At 41.8% G+C, this 26,112-nt stretch overlaps 1 protein-coding gene across 1 annotated transcript in view; it reads left to right on the top strand.

The window, feature by feature from the left end:
• Positions 1-26,112, top strand: part of cdh7a (cadherin 7a) — a 449,735-nt gene that overhangs the window by 358,692 nt on the left and 64,931 nt on the right. Inside the window, exon 12 of the transcript XR_009651290.1 lies at positions 9,832-9,999. The gene's annotated coding sequence lies outside the window, so the exon portion shown is untranslated. The remainder of the gene's footprint in view (positions 1-9,831; positions 10,000-26,112) is intronic.

Here is a 26,112-nt window from a genome sequence, read left to right as displayed (position 1 = left end):
CAGACAATCATTCACACCTACGGTCAATTTAGAGTCACCAGTTAACCTAACCTGCATGTCTTTGGACTGTGGGGGAAACCGGAGCACCCGGGGGAAACCCACGTGGACACAGGGAGAACATGCAAACTCCACACAGAAAGGCCCTCGCCGGCCCCGGGGCTTGAACCCAGGACCTTCTTGCTGTGAGGCGACAGCGCTAACCACTACACCACCGTGCCACCCAAAAAGGTAAACAAACAAGATAAAAAACAAATGGCAAAAATAGTCTGGACAAAATGAGACAAACAACTTGACAAAAACATGAGACAGGCAGAGACAAAAACGCTAGTGCAAAAAAACATGAACAAGAAAAGACCCTTAGTGCAAGAAACCATGAACCAGAAGAATGCTAGTGCAAAAACCATGAACAAGAAAAAGTCACTACAGAGCAAAACCATGAGAAGCAAGAGAGGCACAGAAACAGCTAGAAAAGCAAACGAGACATTCTGGCAAAGTCTGACTCTGAGAACGGCTTATTTATACACAGCAGTGAAAACCAGAAAGTGAATACGGGTGAGAAGGGATTCCTGTCCCGGATCCGGATCGGCGCTGGCGTGAGAGATCTGTACTCTCCGGAGTGGATGTCTGGGACGGAGCATGACAAGTAGGCATCCTTCAGTCTTGAGAGACTATGGAGTTGCACTCTGGGCGTTGATTCTGGTACAGCGCTGGGTGTGATTTTTGTCGACGCTGCATAGCGAAGCTGGAGTGTCCTTTCCAGTGCGCAAAGCCTGGAGAACAAGCTGTTACCCATGCAGCAGGTCCCCCCTCTCCACGTCACTGAAATGCTCCAGTGGAAAGGCGAATGCCAATACACATGGTTCTAGTGCCGTCGCAGGAGTTGCCAGAATGTTGCTGTACACAGCCACAGACTACCTTAGGGACTCCGACTCCGGATTTTTCCTCAGGGTTGACTCCCGAAGCCTTTCCCATGAGAGGGTATGGCCGCAAGGCAGCGGAGGTTTGAGATCAGGGTTTTCCTTCCCCTAGATGGATTGCCTTCCAAGGCTGACGAGCCCTATCTACCCAAGAAGGTGACTGTTTATTTGGAATTATACATGTTCCTCCCATCTCCATGTGGGTTTCCTGTTGTCTATGTGTTCCAGTTTTCCCAGGAATGGCTCTGGATCAACTCTAATCCTGAACAGCTACCATTTAGACAAATATGAGTGTTTTGTAACCCTTTGACACAAATTAACTCCCAAATACACTTTATTTATAGGATACACTTATTATATTACTGTTTACACATTTCCAATCTGGTGATTGATGTAAATCACCTCCTTCAACCCAATTAATGTTGAGGACCATCCATGAATGAGACACACCAGACTCTCAAAATGCTCTTCAGTCTACTTATCAGGTCATCACATAGTCGTACAGCTAATGAAACTCAAGCTCTGTGCTTCCATAATGCAGGCTCAATGAAGTGACCCTTAATGGGTCTTGTTCAGAAGCAGAGCAGCTGTGTGTGCTTTCATCGTGAGCCAGTTCCCGTCCGATGGCCAGCACTGAAATCATTTCTACACCATCTTTGAGCTCAGGCGGCCGATTAGACAGTTTGCTTAACAGAACGAATTCATGGGCCGTTAAAAAATGTGACCTACATTGGCAAAGCAAACCTCACTCAGAAGTCCTGATGATTTTATTTGCTTATAACTCTCAGCTGGAAGAAATGCTTCATCTCTGTGCCTGTTTAGATCTCAACTTCAATTATTCGATGGGAAAATAGAGACACTAAAGACGCTTCCAGACTTTTTTTTTCTAGACGTGGTGAATATTTAATACCAACACTGGTTCATTTTTAATTAACAATCTGGTCCAAGCTCCAGAAATCACGTGTGTCTTGGTCTATTGAACATATTCTTTATTAAATGTGGTTTAATGCTCACTGTGGTTTAATGTGTGGGATTGTAGTCATGCGGAGGATGGTTTTCAATACAGCAGCATGGCCTTTTAATGATCTCTTAATCTGAACAGTGGTGGGAAACTTATAGATCTGCTGTAGCTGTCAAATGTAGAGCTTTTAAAGTTTTATTTATATAAATAACAGTAATAAAGGGTCTGCTGACTGTCTCCTGTTTCTACTTATTCTATAAAGAAAATACGCCTTCTGTATTGAAAATTATGATTTTATTTAAATTTGGTGGTTATGGACGACATTAGTGCTGCAGTCATCTCATCTCATCTCATTATCTCTAGCCGCTTTATCCTTCTACAGGGTCGCAGGCAAGCTGGAGCCTATCCCAGCTGACTACGGGCGAAAGGCGGGGTACACCCTGGACAAGTCGCCAGGTCATCACAGGGCTGACACATAGACACAGACAACCATTCACACTCACATTCACACCTACGGTCAATTTAGAGTCACCAGTTAACCTAACCTGCATGTCTTTGGACTGTGGGGGAAACCGGAGCACCCGGAGGAAACCCACGCGGACACGGGGAGAACATGCAAACTCCGCACAGAAAGGCCCTCGCCGGCCCCGGGGCTCGAACCCAGGACCTTCTTGCTGTGAGGCGACAGCGCTAACCACTACACCACCGTGCCGCCTGCTGCAGTCATGCATGTCAAAATATTTTTTAAAAAATTTAGAAGAGACCTCAAGGCTGGGTTTTCAGTCACTTGCCCCGCCCACCAACTAGACTACATTACAGTCATTTAGCAGATGCTGTTATCCAAAGCGATGTACCCAAAGCAGCCTGGGGGGCAGTTGGGGGTTCAGTGCCTTGCCCAAGAGCACTTCAGCCACTCCTGCTGATCCAGAGAATCAAACCTGCAACCTTTTAGTCCCAAAGCTGCTTCTTTAACCATTAGGCCACGGCTTCACCTTGGAACACTAGAACACTGGAAGACTAGCTGGAAGCTTCCTTGAGCTCACTTTCTGTTTATGAAGCTTTAGTGTTAGCTAAAATCACTACAAACTAGCCAACTTGCCAGGTAGGGGGTTCAGGTGTTAGTACTTACTTAGGCCTTTAGCTCCTCCTGGAGCATAGGCCATCGACGATCTCCCTCCTTCATCTCGTCCTGTCTTGGGCTAGCCTCTCAAGCATGTTCCAGGTGTGGCCCCAGCTCTTCATCACAGTCTCAACATCACATCTCCAGGTGTTTTTGGGGCGTCCTCTTTTCTGCTTGCTCTGGGGATTCCATTTTAATGTTTGCCTTGTAACACTATCTGGATGTTTCCTCAAGGTGTGGCCAATCCATCTCCATTTACACCAACTGATTTGTATTTGAATGGGTTCCTGACCTGAACGTTCCCAAAGATCTTTGTTTGTTACTCTGTCTATCTTAGGCCCTGTCCACATGGCAACGGATTCAGGTGAATCTGATAAAATTGTTTATCGTTTCGGCCTGGCGTCCACACAGCACCGGCATTTTGGGTGCCCCAAAACGAAATCTTTTGAGAACAGGTTCCAGAGTGGAAAAATCTGGCAACGGCGCCGTTGCGAAGTCGTCTGGATGAGTAGAACGGATTTGTTTACGATGACGTCACAACCACATGACTGTCAGTGCTTCATGCCGGGTAGAAGTGTAACGAACTCGATGCGAGTTGTCAATAAATCCTATAACTTGGTTCATGAAATGCGCTTACAAAATATTTTCACTATGATTATTTATTGTGGGCGGCACAGTGGTGTAGTGGTTAGCGCTGTCGCCTCACAGCAAGAAGGTCCTGGGTTCGAGCCCCGTGGCCGGCGAGGGCCTTTCTGTGTGGAGTTTGCATGTTCTCCCCGTGTCCGCGTGGGTTTCCTCCGGGTGCTCCGGTTTCCCCCACAGTCCAAAGACATGCAGGTTAGGTTAACTGGTGACTCTAAATTGACCGTAGGTGTGAATGTGAGTGTGAATGGTTGTCTGTGTCTATGTGTCAGCCCTGTGATGACCTGGCGACTTGTCCAGGGTGTACCCCGCCTTTCGCCCGTAGTCAGCTGGGATAGGCTCCAGCTTGCCTGCGACCCTGTAGAAGGATAAAGCGGCTAGAGATAATGAGATGAGAATGAGATATTTATTGTGTAATGGTGCAAAGTGAGTGAGTGAGAGAATAGCCCTTAGGGCAGAGTCTTTAGTCCAAACACTGCGGAAGCAGTACCAAACCGCGCACCGCCCGTGCGCTTTCCAAAAACAAAAACAATCCCGGCAGCAAAAATAGGAAAAAAAAAAGGAGCGATCTCACCTCTTCAGATGTTGGTTTAAGTCCGACAATACATTCCTCAAAAAGGGCATAGAAGAACAAAGTAATCCATCAACGTATAGCATTCAATTTATTCCGGACCATTAAAGAATTCTGGAGGATATCAGAATGTTGGCGTACCGGCTTCCATCTACCCCCATTCATTCCTCTTTCCGTGTCTTTCATTTTACGCTACTGATTAATAATCAAAACTTTATGTGGCTGATGCTACAGAAGAAGGGGTTTATGCGCATGCGTCTACTTCTTCTATTGTTCTGGTGTCTCCGATGGGACCGTCTTACAGCGCACGTAGAGGTGTGGCATGTGTATTGCATCGTTTTCAGCAAGCGTTGCGTTGCCATATGTACCTGATATTTTACTGATCCGTTGCCCATGTGGACGCGATATTTAAAAAAAAAAATCTCGTTGCCGTTGTCTCACTTTCGACATTTGATATGTTGTCTATGTTCTATTGTGAATACAATATCAGTTTTTGAGATTTGTAAATTATTGCATTCCATTTTTATTTACAATTTGTACTTTGTCCCTACTTTTTTGGAATCAGGGTTGTATGATATATGGCTCATAAAATAGAGTCTCTAAAAGTAACATGCTATTAAAGTGAAAAAAGGGCATTCTGTTTTCCAGTCTTTCATTACCTGTATGAAAGCGATTTTCAAAGCTGTAGGAGGTAAAAAAAAAAAGGTTGTATTTAATTTCTGAACACTTTTTAAAGCATAACCATCACTCTGCAGGGTTCTAAAGTTTCGAAAGTGTAGGTGAGATCATTCTCCTTGAGTGTTCAGAATTCACTGCTGCCATAGCAACGAGAAGCAATGCCAAAGGTGATGCCGTTAATAGGCAGTGGTTAATGGTTGATTAAAATTGATCACTTAAGGCCTGTAATTTTGATTATGATGTTAATGAATGGCTTTTCACTTATATCCAGGTCAAAATAATTTTCATGTCACATTACTGGTATTTTTTATTTCTCTTACAGCGTGATTTTATTCTCAAATCTGCACTTTATATAATTATTCTTTAAAGAAATTTTTAGACATCTCATTATCTCTAGCCGCTTTATCCTTCTACAGGGTCGCAGGCAAGCTGGAGCCTATCCCAGCTGACTACGGGCGAAAGGCGGGGTTCACCCTGGACAAGTCGCCAGGTCATCACAGGGCTGACACATAGACACAGACAACCATTCACACTCACATTCACACCTACGCTCAATTTAGAGTCACCAGTTAACCTAACCTGCATGTCTTTGGACTGTGGGGGAAACCGGAGCACCCGGAGGAAACCCACGCGGACACGGGGAGAACATGCAAACTCCACACAGAAAGGCCCTCGCCGGCCACGGGGCTCGAACCCGGACCTTCTTGCTGTGAGGCGACAGCGCTAACCACTACACCACCGTGCCGCCCATTTTTAGACATATATTAAACAATATTGCAGTTATATTCTTTTTTTTTTTTTTTTTGGTAAAGTCTGTACCTAAGCTAATGAACACTGCTGTCTAGTTTCCACACAGATTATCATCTGATTCACCTGGAAGGGACTTTTAGCTTCGCACAATTTTATCAGAGAAAGCTCGGGATGAAGGAGATGAAGATGAAGGAAAAAATTGTCCCGTCCCTTTTCAACAGCACATTCGATAAGGTTCACACTCATCTAAATCATAACGACCAAAATCAGTCAGGCAGAAAAAAAAATAACCTGAATCTTCTGAATGGTATAATCAAGCAGATTCACACTCATCAAAATCATACTGTCATGAGCACAGAGTTGGATCTGTGAAGAGTTTGGGTCCAAAACGTGATAAAGCCACTGTAATAAACTTGAGAAAAAATGTATTTACCAAAAAATTCTTAGCATGAAAACCAGTATTTGTTGCTTGAAACGTTAATATAACACCATGAGGTTGTAATAACATTAAAAATGCAAATCTAGATTTTGATCTTTAAATATTATTTAAAGAAAACTGATTTTTCCCCCCAAAATGTGATAAATCCATTACATCACTTTTTTTTTCTTAAATGTGTGTGAAATATAACTAGAAACAAGAAGTAAAGTTGATCTACACATACGACAGCCTCTGAACTTGGACCATCTCTTATAATGGACCACAGATTTTCCCAAATTACGTTCATTTTGTTGTCTACAAGCCCCAATCTATTTGACACAAAGTTCTGAGGAACTTTCATAAACCCAGTCAAAAGAAGGACAAACTTTTTATTCTGAACAATAAATTCCAAAGTCTGGACACCTTGTCCAGCATGCACTTAAATTCATAGCGGAGCTTTTATTTACAACCCCAATTCCGTAAATTTGGGACATGGTGTCAGTTTTCAGCCTTGTCCCTTGCATACAGAGATTTTCCCACATTCTCTGAATCCTTTAATGATATTATATACAGTGGTGCTTGAAAGTTTGTGAACCCTTTAGAATTTTCTATATTTCTGGATAAATATGACCTAAAACATCATCAGATTTTCACGCAAGTCCTAAAAGTAGATAAAGAGAACCCAGTTAAACAAGACAAAAATATTATACTTGGTCATTTATTTATTGAGGAAAATGATCCAATATTACATATCTGTGAGTGGCAAAAGTATGTGAACCTCTAGGATTAGCCGTTAATTTGAAGGTGAAATTAGAGTCAGGTGTTTTCAATCAATGGGATGACAATCAGGTGTGAGTGGGCACCCTGTTTTATTTAAAGAACAGGGATCTATCAAAGTCTGATCTTCACAACACATGTTTGTGGAAGTGTATCATGGCACGAACAAAGGAGATTTCTGAGGACCTCAGAAAAAGCGCTGTTGATGCTCGTCAGGCTGGAAAAGGTTACAAAACCATCTCTAAAGAGTTTGGACTCCACCAATCCACAGTCAGGCAGATTATGAACAAATGGAGACATGTCTGTGAAGATTCTCAATCATCCAGGTCATAGTAAACTCTGGGTGGTAGAAATGGGCAACTGGACTTGCTTGAAGAGTCTTGAAAACATTTCACCTCTCATCCAAAAGGCTTCCTCAGTTCTGTCTGACTAATAGGGAGTATCAGATATTTATCCTCTCCTGGATCAGAATCAGAATCAGAATTCTGATGACCAGCTCATCTAAGGTGTCACTGAGGCATCATGTTGGTGTGGGTCACTGGAGGCTGGGTGTGAACGGCGAGTCATTATGGTGATCAAAGGATTGTCCGTTAGGGTGATCAATGGCAATCTGACTCTCTCTGTCCTCCTGTGAGTCACTGAAAACAGCTGGGTCTTGGCGTACACCCAGCCGTCTGGGAAGAGTGTCCAATACCGCCTTGTAGATGGTTGACAAATGATGTCTTAGACCCCCACCTCTGTTCAGTGATGGCCGTTCCAGGTTGACAAAAATGGCTTCTTTAACTCCTCGCTCATACCAACGATCCTCTCTGGCTAAAATGCGTACATTACAATCCTGAAATGAGTGTCCTTTGTTGTTAAGATGAATGTAGACAGCCGAGTCCTGGCCTGAGGAGCTGGCTCTCCTGTGTAGCGCCTGTATAGCGGTTGTTTGGTCTCACCAATATACGAATCCGTGCAATTCTCACTGCACTGAATTGCATACACTACAACAAAGGACACTTTTTTTTTACATGGAGTTTTACATGGAGAACGTTACGTTATTCTTAAATTGTTGCACTGTTTGCCCATGCAGTCTTTCACAGAGCGGTGAACTCCGCCCCATCTTTACTTCTGAGAGACTCCGCCTCTCTGGGAGGGTCTTTTTCAAATCAAATCAAATCAAGTTTATTTGTACAGCGCTTTTAACAATAAACATTGTCGCAAAGCAGCTTTACAGAATTTGAACGACTTAAAACATGAGCTAATTTTATCCCTAATCTATCCCCAATGAGCAAGCCTGTGGCGACGGTGGCAAGGAAAAACTCCCTCAGACGACATGAGGAAGAAACCTCGAGAGGAACCAGACTCAAAAGGGAACCCATCCTCATTTGGGCAACAACAGACAACCTGACTATAATATTAACAGTTTTAACAGGTATAACCCTCAACTGTCCTCATGGGGCCGTCCTTCACAGGAGTGGGGCGATAAAACTCCGACCAGACACAGGGCACAGGACACAGACTTTTTATACTCAATCATGTTACTGACCTGTTGCCAATTAACCAAATTAGTTTTTTGTTTGTTTGTTTGTTTGTTTGTTTGTTTGTTTGTTTTCCACATGACATAACTTTTTCAGTCTTTTGTTGCCCTGTAACAACTCTTCTGAAATGTATTGCTGACATCAAATTCAAAATGAAAATATATTTTTCAAAAATAAATTAAATAAATAAAATTTATCAGTTGTCTTTCTACTATTTTCAATAAAATACAGGGTTTCCATGATTTGTAAATCCAAATATTCTGTTTTTATTTATGTTTTACACAGCATCCCAAATTTATGGATTTGGGGTTGTATGTATATATTTATCTATACGTGTTGTTATTTTTGCACATTTCCCTTCTTTTTTACATTAAACCAGACATTTTTGCAAAAAAAAAAAAAAATGATAAGTGTTTAGGTTTGTCAGATGTAGGCTACTACTGACGTTAAGTTCATTAATAGTTTGTTAGATATACTGTAGCTAAACATCATATGTACACATCACAGAGATAGTTAAAGCTAAACTGCCTTTCAGATTTTTCAAGTGTAGGTCATAAAAAGAATTTTCCCCGACACCCAATTATTTTTGTTTAGTGACCGAAAGCTATTGAATTCAAATCACAGACTTCCAATTTTATTTGTTTTGTTTTTTAATAGAACAATTAATGAATTTATCTCCACGTGGCCCTAAATTCTCCGCTATTTTTTCCTGCATCACCATGACCCGATACAAGATACTACATCATGCACCATCACGTGGTGGGCTTTCCCTGTTCACGCAAGGCATTGTGGGATACAAATTTGAAACAGGAGAGGAAAATGGAGGACGTGAGTGTGCGAATGAAACGTGAAAGAGCGACTACAGTAACGGAAAGAAAGCGAGAAGAAAAGACGTTATGTTATATACAGGACCAAACTAATAAATATCGGCGCTCAGCGAGCACCTCAGTGTGATCAGCTGTTTGTTTCGAGACAGAATGATGTCAAAGGTAAACCTGCGCATGCGCACACGGACTTCCTCTGTCTGCTTGACTGCGCAAAGCGAGCGATTTCATGCACATTATTTGTTTTAATCCCCTCAAATTAAATAACTTCCCAGCTACAGAATGGCCTGATATTTTGTGAGATGTGACAGAAATAAACAGATATCACAATCACCACATTTCAGACGGAACTAAATTTCACTGATTTTATAAAATCGAAAGGATGTCTAGCTTTAAATATCTTTTTTTTATTATTGTGTGAAAATGAGTGAATTTAACTCTAATATTTCACTTTTGTGTAACGTTGACTGATAGTCAGATATACATGGAAAAAAATGTGAGCTTTTGTTTTGTAAAGCATTCATTATTTGTCTCTTTTCCTCATTAATGTAAAGTCTTTTATATGAAGTCATGACGCAGCTTGTTCAAGCCTCTTTCTCTTTCTCCCAACATGGATCATTGTATTGCAACTATAATGGTATTTCTTGCAGCAGGAGCAGCTCTGACCTGCGAGAGCAACTGCGATAGGAACGTCTGACTGAGACAAATCATCTAACAAGTACGTTAGAAAGACGCCAAAAAGTCTGTCCTGGAACAAGAGCTGATAAGAAATAAAGGAGAGCGACATCAAGGGAAGTGTTATTCATCCAAAGTGAAAGGTATGCATAATTTACATAAATTTGGGATTTATAATTTATAAAGGCGAGAATTTCTGAAATAAAAAATTCCTGCCCCATTGCTCACGAAAATGATCCGGAGCTCATTGTGCAGCGTGGTGCATCTACAGGATCAGCAGCTTTACCAGCGAGCCAAACGAAAGTGACGCTGAAACTGTTTTGCACGCCGCACTGGAAGATGGAAGATGCAAGATGGATGTGTTTAATGTGTCTGCTCGTAACAGATGAAAAAGAAAATCACGTCTCCTCAGGTAGAGCGAGCGATTATTCCTCTGCTGTGATCCCATGCAGTGACGGTTGAGGGGGATATTAGATGCGAGGTTACAATCTAATATCTATCAGTAGCTCAACAATGAAACTATTAGAGTTGAGCAATGCGTTGTACATCAAGGGTGTAATAAGAATGATGTGGGACAAACTATCACACACACACACACACACACACACGCTCTCTCAAAGTCAGACAGACAGCCGCAGTCATAATTTCTCATTGTTTTTCTTTTCAAGTCTGGAATTGTTTGCTGGCTTCATGCTCTGTTTCCACAAACACACTCATCGTCCTTTTGTGTAATTTACGCTTTCTTCAGACAGTGTATGTGTTTAGTCTGTCTACTTTTCGTTTCTCCTCTAAGATAGACTAAATAATTCCGACTCGCGTTCATCACACATACGACTTCTTTCACGTGCACCTCCTCAATCATAATGTAAATCGAGAGCAAATCCACGACCGTTACTGAGTCTCGACGAGTCTACAGGCTGGGCTAGAAAGAAATCAGCCTCACGTCTTATTGATTTATTCATTATGAAAAAAAGACATTTTATAAAAAGGATACAATAACATGATAATAAAATATGGATAACACGATAAAGTGCAAGCACTTATTTCCATCGTGGTCCAAAAGGAGTTAGACGATCAACATGGGAACAGAAGTTAGAGTACACAATAACGAGTGGGGTTAAAAATTATATCGTCAACAAAAAAAAAGTACAATAAGTAAATGTTTCATACCGATTGAAGGCTCCTGGGAATAAAAACTATCGAATAAAAATCCTTTAATCTGAAGAACTGAAGGCAAATTTTTTTATTATCAAAATTCTATTTATCTCATTTTATTAAATATCGGCGGCGGCACGGTGGTGTAGTGGTTAGCGCTGTCGCCTCACAGCAAGAAGGTCCGGGTTCGAGCCCCGTGGCCGGCGAGGGCCTTTCTGTGCGGAGTTTGCATGTTGTCCGCGTGGGTTTCCTCCGGGTGCTCCGGTTTCCCCCACAGTCCAAAGACATGCAGGTTAGGTTAACTGGTGACTCTAAATTGAGCGTAGGTGTGAATGTGAGTGTGAATGGTTGTCTGTGTCTATGTGTCAGCCCTGTGATGACCTGGCGACTTGTCCAGGGTGAACCCCGCCTTTCACCCGTAGTCAGCTGGGATAGGCTCCAGCTTGCCTGCGACCCTGTAGAACAGGATAAAGCGGCTAGAGATAATGAGATGAGATTAAATATTGGAATGCATTTTTGATCGCTATTTTGTCGCTCCTATAGCAAGTTATGAGTGTTTGAAATATGCTCTGTAATATATCAGTCCGTATGTCAAAGCGACGGCTGTAAACTAGGGATGGCGAAAACTAAAAAAAATCTTGAACATCCACCGAGCCTCATTAGCCGGTTAAAGTCGGTTAACCTATGAGTTTAAAATTCTAGAATTGGAATTATTAGAATCTATTCTAAATCTAACCGCGAGCATCCATACATTCAGTCCCAGTCGCTGCCCTCCACTCACATTACCTTTTCTACAGTGCGAAACATTTAGTCAAACGCGGCACTGACGTCGAGGGGTTTGTATTGGAGCGGACGACAAATGGCTCCAGCTTAGAGACAGTTTCAGTTGGCCATGATGGCGTTGAAAATAAAGTCAAGTGCTAGAAGAAGTACATAACATTCAGTGATGGGAATAACAGCGTTAAAATAAAGCCTGTTATAACGCCGGGTAATCTAATTAATTAGCTACAATCGTTATAACCCTGTTACCAGGGCCGCTGACAGCTTTGGCTGGGCCCGGGACAAAATGCTCTGAATGGGCCCCCCCCCCGGGCCAACCCACACATACACCCACCTCTCTTATCCCAGACTCTACTCACTCCAACCCTTAAATGACAGGTATTCAAAAACCATTCAACCCGTCAACAACCATTTCATTTTAGCATTTCAACATTTTTAACATCTCATCTCATCTCTAGCCGCTTTATCCTGTTCTACAGGGTCGCAGGCGAGCTGGAGCCTATCCCAGCTGACTACGGGCGAAAGGCGGGGTACACCCTGGACAAGTCGCCAGGTCATCACAGGGCTGACACATAGACACAGACAACCATTCACACTCACATTCACACCTACGCTCAATTTAGAGTCACCAGTTAACCTAACCTGCATGTCTTTGGACTGTGGGGGAAACCGGAGCACCCGGAGGAAACCCACGCGGACACGGGGAGAACATGCAAACTCCACACAGAAAGGCCCTCGCCGGCCACGGGGCTCGAACCCGGACCTTCTTGCTATGAGGCGACAGCGCTAACCACTACACCACCGTGCCGCCCCAGTTTTAACATTTTAACAAAAAAAAAGCCCAAAACCAGCAACCTCACACACATTGTGACCCTGTGAAGTAATCCCCAATTTCACTGAATCTTCCCCCCTGTACTGTAACGGAATAAGCGGTTACTGTTATTTTGTATCCTTTAACCGAACGCCATTAAATGTATTCCGTTACGCCCCAAGCCTGCATGCGACAGCCCCCGCAATGCCTTCCTAAACTCGTGGATAGTCTACTATAATCACGCGATTGGGGCGCTCTTGAAGGAGCAGCGATGGACGGGGGATTTCGGGCAGGGCTGGGGGCGAACATAGTATACTGTGCGTGCGTACTGTCCAGTGTGAAAAGCAGAGAAGAACACACCGCTCGAGAATCGGCGGGATATGATTGCGGGCTAATGTGAATATTCTTAGCTTCAATCAGATATATGAAACACAATGTTATTAAGCCATTGTGGTTATGAAATGATTCAATGCCCTGTGCGTTTGATATGGTGTTCAGTGTGACTTGCTCTCCCTTCGTTTGTAGCATGAATTGCGTGCCGCGGTTGGGGTTACTTTACGGGGCTGGAAAAAGTTGGCTGTGTCTTACCTGGCTCAGCTGCCCCACTGCCTTTGCTAGTACCTGCTGCATCATCCCAATCTTTTTTAAAATATTTATGCAGTGAGCCCCTGAGTCTCTTGGTTTCTTCCTCTCTTTTTCTCTTTTCTTTTCTGTGCTCCTGACTTATGCATGTTGGCAAATGGCACGCACACTGATTGTTGAAGCGCTATGATCGAACGATGTCGTTTTTTCCCCTTAAGCAAAGAGTCAGACCAAACCATTTTTGCATTAGGGGTGGTAGGGGGTTCTTGACGCCTTTTTCAAAGACAATAAAGGCAAAAGATCTAGAAATCATTTACTGAATGCAAATATAGCACATTTCTCCCCCAAATCAACACATTTTGAAATGAAATAAAATAATTTAATCACAACTTCATGAGAGCCCAGTTCTGGGCCCTCCCCATTCCTGGGCCCGGGACAACATACCCGTTTGTCCCCCCCTGTCGGCGGGCCTGGCCGTTACCAATATCAACACGCCATTACTGCATGGTATTGAAGTTGCTCTGAAGCATACTGCTACGGACTAAACACTTTTCTTCGAAGGGAGACACAGAGACCTCATACTGCAATTGTTTTCCAGCTACTGATATTACGGTTACATGGCTGCTAATTGTGCACAGCCATTGGGAATGGGATAGCTGGAGCTGAGCTGATTAGCCGCTAAGCTAATAATAGCAACTGTCTGATGCTAAATAACATCAGTGAGTAACCAGGTTTTAGTTCAGATCTTGTGTATTATTATTACATTGACATTAATATTCACCAGACTAATCAACCATTGACTTCATTCATGCGCCGTGTTCTTGTTTCTTTGATAGTCAAGAATTTCCTTGATGTTACGTACCTGGTTAACATCGTAGTAAAATGTAATCCAACACTGAGACTTTTCTTTCACTGAGTGGCAGCTGTTTTCAACTGGGGCGGGAGGGCGGGACATAACTGAATGGGTGTTTCTGATTTGTCAGCTGTCGTCCTTACACCGCATGGCATGCCCCAAGCGTTTACAACACAGAATTCCAGGTTCTCCGCTCCAAAATCGGCAGCTTCAAAACGATTGATTTTTTTTTTAACCAACAACCAAAAAAAATTTAACCAGTTGACGTTGATTCGGTCAACCATCGGTCAAACGGTCATCGGTTAATATCCCTACTGTAAACAAGATCCGTTGAGACCTGTGCGAGACATCGTAGGACAGAAGTAAAACGTACAGCGGAAATCAAAATGACCGACATCTGCCAACGTTGTCAAAAGACGCGCGCGCCCTCTTTCGAATGCTGATGTAATCACGCCGGAAGTTTTGTTTGTTTTGATAGCAATCAGGAAAGTTTGAAAAAAGTCGGCAGTAATTGTCATTTAAACTCGTTTTTGTGCAATATTTCATTTGGAAAACAGTTTTCAAAATGGCGGCGCTGACACCTGGCTGACACTTCACATTTCGAAGTCTCGCACAAGTCTCGTGAAGATCGCGCGGATAAGCGACGCCTGCCGTGGACCAAACGAACTAAACTCAGCACGGCTAAAAACCGAATAGGTCGATAAGTATAATATTTAATTGCAATTAGTTGCCAATATGAGTCACGATATAAGGTTACTAAAACTGAAAACATAATTGAATAACACGTTAATTAAGAAATAAAGCAAGTTTAAAAATGACTTCAGTTCCCCTTTAAACTGGGGTTTGTGGGAAAGCCATGGCCTAATGGTTAGAGAAGCAGCTTTAGGCCCAAAAGCTTGCTGGTTTGATTCCCTGGACCAGCAGGAATGGTTGAAGTGCCCTTGAGCAAGGCACCCAACCCTGAACTGCTCCCCAGGTTGCTGTATGTCGCTCTGGGTAAGAGCGTCTGCTAAATGCCATTAATGTAATGTAACCCGTAGGTGCTAAAGAAGGCAACTGTACTTGCTTGAAATTCTTGAAGATGTTTCACCTCTCATCCGAAAGGCTTCTTTGGTTCTGTCTGACTGGTGCGGAGTTCCAGGTGTTTATCAAAACTGAAGAAACCTTTCAGATGAGAGGTGAAACGTCTTTAAGAATTTCAAACAAGTCCAGTTGCCTTCTTTAGCACCTACGGATTACGATGACCTGGATGACTGAGAACCTTCACAGACAAATCTAATGTAAAGTAGTAAATGGATGGCTTGTAGTACTTGAGTCTGACTCGTGTCCTAATTTTAAGGACTCGTGACTCGACTTGGACTTGAGCACTGATGAGTCAGACTTGTGCATTAACTAACTGCATTCGGACTTGTAAATTGGAGACAAGGACTCGGATTTTTTCTTTATTTTTTGTAACATGCCATAATAATTTGGCATAAGATATTTATATCTACATTAATTTTTGCAATAATTTCGTGCAAGAGTGTCACACCTGCGTGCCTTGGCGCATGCATCAGATAGACTCTCGGGCACATTCCGGACAACACATGTGCCAAGTGGACTCTCGAGCATGCGCCGTAAACGACTCGCACCTGCACAGGATTAAGGCGCAATCAGCGCGGCAATATAAAAACTGTGAAAACACACTTACTGTGCGAAGTATTGAGTTGTGTTGCTGACACATTAGTGATCCTTATTTCCTTGTTTGGTTTCCTGATCCCTGATTTCCTGTTTCTCGTCTTTGATTCTGCCGAGTCTACAATAGCCTGTTTGTGTCTCGCTCGACCTATCGCCTGTTTCACTGTTTCACGGTTTTGCCTGCCGTTCTGGATTGTTTACCATCTTCACTTGTATTAATAAACACACCTTCTGCACTTACATCCGTCTCCCAACCATCTCTGACAGAATACTTCACGCTCCCTGATAAAGAGAAGCACATTCACCTGTTCATACGGCATGTTCAGGAACAAACTAATGTTAATGGCGCTAAAACAGACACCGTCACATGGTGCGGTTGGAGTCTTGTTCTCAGACTCGACTCTGATCAATAGTGGACTTGACTTGGACTCAACCTGACATTTTTTTTAATGTCTTGGACTTGCTGTTGGGCAGTTATTAAGGTCGAGGTGTGGATCTGGGTTTTAATCAGGTTGGATTGTCAGTTTTATTTTCTGAGCAAGCCGCATTTACATACATGTGTGCACACACTGCCAGAACTGGGTCAGAACACGACCATGCTGCTTCGTCGGGGTGGGGAGGAGTGTCTCATCTCATCTCATCTCATCTCATTATCTGTAGCCGCTTTATCCTGTTCTACAGGATCGCAGGCAAGCTGGAGCCTATCCCAGCTGACTACGGGCGAAAGGCGGGGTACACCCTGGACAAGTTGCCAGGCCATCACAGGGGTGGGGAGGAGTGTGACAATTAAAAAAAAAAAAGAAAATGTCACTGGCTCTTGTTCAGTTTAGTTGTGTTTCATGTTGTAACATTCTACTAGGCGTTTATTCTACAGATTCTACAAGTTAGTCAGTAAATCCAGTCGGTTGCTTCAGACGCGTTAGGTTTTGTAAGCGTTGTGGCAATAATACAACAATGCATCAACAGAAAATGTACTTTTAATTAGGGCTGTCAAACGATTAAAAAATTTAATCGCGATTAATCTCAGAATTTCATATAGTTAATCGTGATTAATCGCATTTTTTAAAATCTATCTAAATGAATAAGGCTTTTAAAGTGAAATGTTACAATTAAAATGGTGAACACATTTTATGCTAAAAGTACTTGTTAAAAACTGCTGGGACAAGAGAAAATGGTAAGGGAGTTTATTCACTCACATACTAGGCAGTACTGAACATACAAAACACAACACTGGATTTTGTGATGGATTAGGGAGCTGTAGTCTCAAATATAAAACATGTAGTCACATACTACTGTGTCTCAGTTCAGACGTGTGCGACAAAAGAAAATAAAAATGAAATAAAACTTCAATTGTGCTGGAGTTGTATTCAGTCACAGCCTATAGGACCTCACAGTGCTGTGCAAACAAAAATAAATTGCAGTTGGACTTCAATAAAGACATTTAGTGTCATATCGCAGTGCTACAGCATACTGACATCTCACTTTACAAAAGTATTTTAGAACTGCAGTGCATACCAAAACCAACTCAATCACATTCTACTTTTGAAATGAAACTTTTGAAATGAAACTTCCCGTTTAACAAACATTTCTCCATCACTCACACTTAGTCTTATTGATCAGTCCCCCCAGGATTCCGCAGGCCTTTTTGTGATTGTTGCGGGCTAAAATGTCTGATGTTGCAGGGGGTTTTTTTTCCAAAAAATTGTGATGAAAGTTGCGGTGTTTTAGGTTTTTGTTGCGATTACATTGCGGGAGGAAGTGAAAGTTGCGAGAAATTGTTGCGATTCTCTCTTTTTGTGATTAAAATTGAGTGATATGTTAAATATTCAAGTTATTACTGAAAAACTATTGATTAAAAAAACAAAGACACTGAGAAATGGTCCTATAAATATCTTTACCAATATAAAAGATTACCAGGACTACAAAAATGCAGAAAAATAGGCTTTAATTATCCAAATGCACCTGTTGGTTCAAAAGTTAAAGTGCAGAGAACCTCACAGCACAACATGAAGTTACCTTAAAATATAATATAATATAAATGCCTCAGCTTTCATGTAAGAAAAAAAACTATTAATACTAGTACTGTGTGCAGGCAGTCTCTCCTGAAGACTAAATTAAACAATAATTATAAACTAATAAAATAAATGGCTCAGGCTTCATAGAAGAAAAAAACAATTTGAACAGAATCTCACAGTATGATGCTGAAGCTGCCTAAAGGATGGAAAATAAAATACCATTTTGGCAAAAATGTTGGCATCCATTAGTTTCTTGTATTAAGTAAAAAAAAAAATGTAAAGTGCACACAGTCCTTCACTGTAAACATAACACACTTTCAGTAACAGAATTTAAGCCTACATAAACACTGACTCGCACATGCTGCTTCTGTTGAACGGAAACACGGAAGTAAGGTGGAAGGTAGTTTGTCGATGTCACCTCAAGACGACGCCAACGATTGGTCAAATTTGCAGGAAACTTGCGGTGATTGGATATAATTGCAGCACCGCCCTGAATTCGCGGGGGATTGGTTGAATTTGCGTTGAAGTTGCAAATCGCAACATCGTGAAATCCTGGAGGGTCTGATTGAAGCAGCGCGCGACAAGCCTCAACATGAACTACGGGTGACTCGCAGGGCCAGACTAGAATTTGCATTAACGGCACTATTTTTTTTAATCGCGATAAATTGAGATCGCGTTAATGTGTTATTATTGCGTTAACTTTGACAGCCCTAATTTTAATACTTAAGTATTTTTAAAAGCAAGTACTTTAGTACTTTTAGTAAAAATTTGACTGGAGAACTTTCACTTGTATCGGAGTAACATTTAACCAGCGGGATCTGTACTTTGACTAAAGTAATGAAGTTGGGTTCTTTGTCCACCTCTGATTAGTTTCATTTATTACAGCTTACTGATTACTGTTTATAGTATTTTTGTAATGCTGAAACATTTCATTTCATTTCATTATTTTTTAAGCCATTTTTGGTCGACAGCATTTCTTTAAATGTGAATAAGATGTTTGCACAGATGACTTGATTAGGTTTTAGAGGTCACACCAAAGCCAACATTTCAAATAGTTTACAGTATCTTGCAAAAGTATTCATCCCCCTTGGTGTGTGTCCTGTTTTATCGCATTACAAGCTGGAATTAAAATGGATTTTTGGAGGGTTAGCACCATTTGATTTACACAACATGCCTACCACTTTAAAGGGGCACATTGTTGTTGTTTTTTTTAATTGTGACACAAACAATAATTAAGATGAAAAAACAGAAATCTGGAGTGTGCATAAGTATTCACCCCCTTTTGTATGAAACCCCTAAATAAGAGCTGGTCCAACCGATTCACTTCATAAGTCAGATAATTAGTTGATTAAGATCCACCTGTGTGCAATCAAAGTGTCACATGATCTGTCACATGATGTCTGTATAAATCAACCTGTTCTGGAAGGACCCTGACTCTGCAACATGACTAAGCAAGCAACATGAAAACCAAGGAGCCTCCAAACAGGTCAGAGACAAAGTCGTGGAGAAGTATAGATCAGGGTTGGGTTATAAAAAAATATCCCAAACTTTGAATATCCCAGGGAGCACCATTAAATCCATTATAGCAAAATGGAAATAATATGTCACCACTACAAACCCGACAAGAGAAGGCCCCGCCCACCAAAACTCACAGACCGGGCAAGGAGGGCATTAATCAGAGATGCAACAAAGACACCAAAGATAATACTGAAGGAGCTGCAAAGATCCACAGTGGAGATGGGAGTATCTGTCCATAGGACCACTTTAAGCTGTACACTCCACAGAGTGGGAGGGGCTTTATGCAAGAGTGGCCATAAAAAAAGTAATTGCTTAAGAAATCACGTTTGGAGTTTGCCCAACTGCATGTGGCAGACTCCCCAAACACATGGAAGAAGATTCTCTGGTCAAATGAGACTAAACTTGATCTTTTTGGCCATCATGGGAAATACCATGTGTGTCGCAAACCCAACACCCTGAGAACACCATTCCTACAAGGAAGCATGGTGGTGGCAGCATCGTGCTGTGGGGATATCTTTCATCTGCAGGGACAGGAAAGCTGGTCAGGATTGAAGGAAAGATGGATGGCACTAAATACAGGGCGATTCTCAAGGACAACCTGTTTGAGTCGGCTAGAGGTTTGAGACTGGGATGAAGGTTCACATTCCAGCAGGACAATGACCCTAAACATACTGCTAAAGCTACACTGGAGTGGTTTAAAGGGAAACATTTAAATGTCTTGGAATGGCCTAATCAAAGCCCAGACCTCAATCCAATTGAGAATCTGTGGCATAACTTGAAGATTGCTGTACACCAACGCAACCCATCTAACTTGAAGGAGTTGGAGCAGTTTTGCCTTGAGGAATGGTCAAAAATCCCGGTGGCTAGATGTGCTAAGCTAATAGACACATACCCCAAGAGACTTGCAGCTGGAATTGCAGCAAAAGGTGGCTCTACAAAGTATTGACTTTGAGGGGGTGAATACCCATGCACACTCCAGATTTCTGTTTTTTTTTTTCATCTTAATTACTGTTTGTGTCACAATAAAACAACAATTTGTATCTTTAAAGTGGTCGGCATGTTGTGTAAATCAAATGGTGCTAACCCTCCAAAAATCCATTTTAATTCCAGCTTGTAATGCGACAAAATAGGACAAACACCAAGGGGGATGAATACTTTTGCAAGACACTGTATCTTCAATAGCATTCTTCCTGCTTGAAGTATATTTTCAGGATGTTTCTGACATGCCAATTAGTAGCAAGAAGGACTAAACTAGCGGCTCCTTCTTCCATCTTGGCGTATATAAGTCTAGGTTTTCCATAATCACTATATCATCGTTAACATTTTCACCGCAAGCTCAGATGGCAGAGATTAAACTAGTCTGAGCTGCTACCATGGCTGTCGACGTTCTGGTGAGGAAAAATCTCAGACGACGTTATATTTTGCGTGGAAGAAACGCAATGGATAATTTCAAACCATATCATCATAGAATGACTTAGATCTTATTTAGGCCACTCCCACTTCTGGTTTAAATCGGAGTCCAGATCCAGACAGTGAACATGGTTTGTAAAGATTTGCTAAGTGAATGTCTTTGATATGCAGATGGTCATTAGCCTGCGTCTTTCTCTAGAGTTTACTCATTATTAATGTCTCCATGTGTTCACACAATCCTCTGTCACAAGGGACAGATCATCTCTATATAATTACAAAGGATTCAACAAACAAATGAGGGAATAATACAAACCTGACAAGCTACTTTAAGGCAAGCGGCCGTGCGGCTGCGTGTCCCCGTCTGTGCACGGTTTGATAATTGCGCTGGGAGGATTGATGATAAAAAGCACACTAAGGTTACGCCGTCCCTCTGGGCTTTAGGTAATTTGTGGCATTAATTAATGTTTTCTAGCGTTAATGTTAACTGTCAGAGAATTAATGGGAGACAGCTCTCTCGCTAATGAGCGTCCGGAAGAATGATGGCGCCCCTGGAAACATCTGCGAGGTTTTTGTTTTCTGCTGTGTTGCTCGACGGGAAAAATCGCACACCCATTTTTAAAAGGAACTGTATCTGTACTATATCTATGAAATATGGCTTTAATTAGCTTTCAGGTTTTGCGAATACGTTTCCAAGGAAAAGAAATATTACGTCAGATTTATACTGGGTCATAAACATTTTTGAACATCGTTCAGCAAATGCGCGTCAGCGAAACCGTCCTACCATCTCCGAGAACATTTCCAGGGACCTAAATCATATCCAGAAGAATCAGCAAGAAGAAATGAAGCCACGTGGCCACGCCCGCATCTGTCACATCGCTTAAATATCGTCTGTGACTTCAGCACCTGGCTTTAATTGGTCTTCTACAGTCAGGTGGAGTTAAAGACAGGCCTGGGTTGAAGCTTTAAGTGGGTCAGTGTGTTTTCTTCAGCACCAAGCTGTAAATCACACTACAGACTCCACAGTCAGGAGAGCCACAGGGGCCCGGGCGTGTGATTTATACAGATAATTCCAATTCAAGTAGTAGTAGTAGTAATAATAATAATAATAATAATGGGCGGCACAGTGGTGTGGTGGTTAGCGCTGTCGCCTCACAGCAAGAAGGTCCGGGTTCGAGCCCCGTGGCCGGCGAGGGCCTTTCTGTGTGGAGTTTGCATGTTCTCCCCGTGTCCGCGTGGGTTTCCTCCGGGTGCTCCGGTTTCCCCCACAGTCCAAAGACATGCAGGTTAGGTTAACTGGTGACTCTAAATTGAGCGTAGGTGTGAATGTGAGTGTGAATGGTTGTCTGTGTCTATGTGTCAGCCCTGCGATGACCTGGCGACTTGTCCAGGGTGAACCCCGCCTTTCGCCCGTAGTCAGCTGGGATAGGCTCCAGCTCGCCTGCGACCCTGTAGAACAGGATAAAGCGGCTAGAGATAATGAGATGAGATAATAATAATAACACCAATATATTATTGAAGGAAGGTATTAAAGTGGGTCAGCTCTATAGGACTGATTCGAGCGCTGAACCCAAGTGAGTCTTTAGAGACCTCAGACAGACGGAGCCTCATCCATCAAAATCGTCCTAAAATATAACCACTGAAATACACCTCCTCCTGAATTGTTTTATTTTTAATAAATGAAGGATAAAATGAAGTCTCGTACTTTTAGATGAGGGAATAATCCTGATCACCTTCATGCAACTGATTTTATGTCCATGATTTTTTTTTTAACCTGCCACCACCCCATCTACCAAGGACATTTTTTTTAGCAAAGTTATTGAGTCTTTTTTTGGGGGGGGGAGGGGGATTATTCCAGTTGCTCCTAAAAGAGGGAGAAAGGAAAGGAAGGAAAAGATAAAAAAAATTTTCAAGAAAATGCATTAATTTTTGTATTTAAAATAAAGTAAAAGCATGATATTATTATTATTATTATTATTATTATTATTATTATTATTATTATTATTATTATTAATGTCTGTGTTCACAATAAAAATAAATAAATAAACAAGTGTTGCCAGGCAAAACAAACCTCGCCTGGTAGCACTTATGATGAATATGAAGGAAGATATCTTGAACAAAATCGGTCCCCCATGGGTCCATGTGGCTACTGCTTAAAATAAAATAGTTTTCTGATCCCACGTCCATACAGTAAATATCGCATATATATTTACTCTATGAGGCAGTAGCAACAAAAATGAAGCGTAATCCAAAAATGAACAGTTTAAAAATCACAGAAGAAGTAAAATATACCAAGTGTCTGTACTTTATATTATTCTACTCTTACCTCTTACAGTTTTAGAAACTGAAGCCTCCGAACCGAGGCTGACGTACACACGCTGTCGCTACAACCCAAACTCTTATTTCCCGGAAATGGCCTGGCGCTAGAGCTCAGTGGAACGTGCTTTCCCTCTGGAATAAGCATAAACATGTCTGAAAGCGATTTCTTTAGTCTCGTCCATTTATTTCGAATAGTGAACCGAATTGTATACACTCACCGGCCATTTCAATAGGAACATGTGTATGTGCATGCGCACTGCGCGACTGTTACACTCTTACAGCACGATGAAGTCGTGGCTAGCGCCTCTGTATGAGGCAGGAGCCACAACAAAAACGATTTTGACCTTTTTGGTGACCTTGACCGGATGACCCTCAAAATGTTGGAGGTTTTATTTGAGACCAAGGCCCATCTATCCTGAAAGCTTCATGAAAATTGATCAGGCCGTTTTCCCGTAATATCATTAACAAAAAAACAAAGAAACCTGAACGAAAGCAATACCTCGCCCCCTGGTGGACTCCGAGTTAGTTAGTTAGTTAGTTAGTTAGTTAGTTAGTTAGTTAGTTAGTTAGTTAGTTAGTTAGTTAGTTAGTTAGTTAGTTAAGAAGGAAGGAAGGAAGAACAGAAAGATCAGGAAGAGAGAAAAATTACAAAAAAAGAAAAACAAATTTAAAAAAAAAACCTGAAGGGGGGGGGGGGTCATCAGAAAGGAAATAAAATTTAGAAAGAAATAAGATTAATTTTGGAAAAAAAAGAAAAATTGTAATTAAAAATACAGTCAAAAAGGAAAGGAAAGGAGAAATATTATGCACATAGATGTAATAATAAGATTTCATAAACAGGAAAAAAAAAGTTAAAATCTCATCTCATCTCATTATCTCTAGCCGCTTTATCCTGTTCTACAGGGTCGCAGGCAAGCTGGAGCCTATCCCAGCTGACTACGGGCGAAAGGCGGGGTACACCCTGGACAAGTCGCCAGGTCATCACAGGGCTGACACATAGACACAGACAACCATTCACACTCACATTCACACCTACGGTCAATTTAGAGTCACCAGTTAACCTAACCTGCATGTCTTTGGACTGTGGGGGAAACCGGAGCACCCGGAGGAAACCCACGCGGACACAGGGAGAACATGCAAACTCCGCACAGAAAGGCCCTCGCCGGCCACGGGGCTCGAACCCAGGACCTTCTTGCTGTGAGGCGACAGCGCTAACCACTACACCACCGTGCCGCCCAAAAGTTAAAATAAAATCTGAAAAAATACAAAGAGAAGAACAATACAGGAAGTCAGGAAGGAAAGAAAAGGATGTGAGGAAAAAAGAAATATATTAAATAGGAGGAAGAGAGAGAGAGAGTTATATGTGATGTGAAAGTGTTCATATATATAAAACTAATACACACTGACTTACTGAATGAAGTGTAATATTTTTTAGGTGGAAAAAAAAAATTAAAGAATGGGATCATAAACAGGGCCAGAGGCAGAATTCAGTTCTCTGACAAAAACATTGAGACATTTTGGATTTGTGCCGAGCGTGTTTTTTGGGTTTTTTTGCCCTTTACTGTACAGAGCATCAGCGTTGGTTTATATGCACATGAGCTCACATTGTGTCATCAATTATGGACGAGCTCTATGAGATTAACGCTCCCTTGATATGCTTCTTTTTTCTATTATGAAGGTCAAAGTGGACGTGATGCTCTATTTGACAACTAGTGCAAGACATGCTTCCATCTGTGCATGTGTGTGTGTGTGTGGAATTGAGCAGTAGAAGTAGGATAGCTCACAGGAGAGCAGTGTGTAAGAGACGACAAGCCCAGGAGGATTACTGGGTGCAACAAACAGCTGACCTGAAGCCGCTAAATAAATGGAGGGAGAAATAAATGGAGCTCAAATCTCTGTGATCTCCATCAAAATATCGCCTCAAATCGCTTCTCCATTCCGTCTCCAAGGTCCTTCATTCATTCACATCAAGGTCACACGTCGGAGCGTATCTGACTTTCCAGCATAGTTTTGTCTTTCACGTACGTAGGTGTGAGGGACGGCTAATAAATCTCTTGGCCGTAAGGGAACAACGTCGAAGCGCTTCACAGATTTGACACGGAGCGTTTCGCACATAACCGAGTGATCAGTCACCTCCAGCCGTGGCAAATCTCAAGAAAATGCAATTTCGTAAGACAGTGATGAGGTGCACAATATAATATAATAAGGCGCATACACCATTTTTCATTTCGTTCCATGTCGCATCGCTTTTTTTTTTCTTTCTCAAAAAGTCATTTGTGATGTGAATAAGGAAAAGAACATTCGCCTCTTTGCAGCTGCTTCCACCCCAAAAAACGAAATCTGCAGTGGCGCAGGCGATAGATGGTTGACCCATAACACTGTGATCATTAGGAACTGAATGAGGTCTTGACGACTCCACCATTGTGTCAAAAAGACAAGTGGAGAATTCAAGCAAGCGGGCCCGGCTCACCCATATCGCTCGCCCATATCGCTCTCCCATATCTCTGTGGGCTTTTTATTTATTTTATAGTGGTAGCAGATTCGGATTTTCATTTGATCATGTAAATTGAGCTGTGAACATGTACCATTGTTTTATTTCTATTTTATTTCTGCCCTGGAGTCGATGTTGGTTTGGGTATCTGGAGATATCTTTGCCTTCTACAGTATACCTTCTAGAAGTATATTACTGTAAATAAGTTATAAAGCATGTCAAAACATGCCTGGTTTCCAATAACAGAACATCCTGGAGTGTTTTATTCATTTTATCCCACAGCAATATGACTTTTAAAATCTGACATTTAAGAAAAGACGTCATACATCATATCTGGGAATTATTCCTTTTAACATCCAAAAAACAAGTTACTTCCTGTTCTCACTTACGTTACGGCAGCTATAAAGAGTCATTCGTTCATTCACCAGCTGCGCTTACAGCTTCCTCTTGAAGTTAATAAGGCAAAAAAAAGACTACTTGTTACTGAGAATCTGTAAATACGACAAATACAGCATTTTCCTATGGTGACCGGGAAGTGCAAAACAAAATTACAAAGTGTGAAACACTTTTACATTTTATAAAACAAAATTACATTAGAGGGCGGCACGGTGGTGTAGTGGTTAGCGCTGTCGCCTCACAGCAAGAAGG

The sequence above is a fragment of the Neoarius graeffei genome, chromosome 23 (genome assembly GCF_027579695.1).
Source record: "Neoarius graeffei isolate fNeoGra1 chromosome 23, fNeoGra1.pri, whole genome shotgun sequence".
Classification (NCBI taxonomy): Eukaryota; Metazoa; Chordata; class Actinopteri; order Siluriformes; family Ariidae; genus Neoarius; species Neoarius graeffei.
This window is presented reverse-complemented; position numbering and strand designations above follow the sequence as displayed.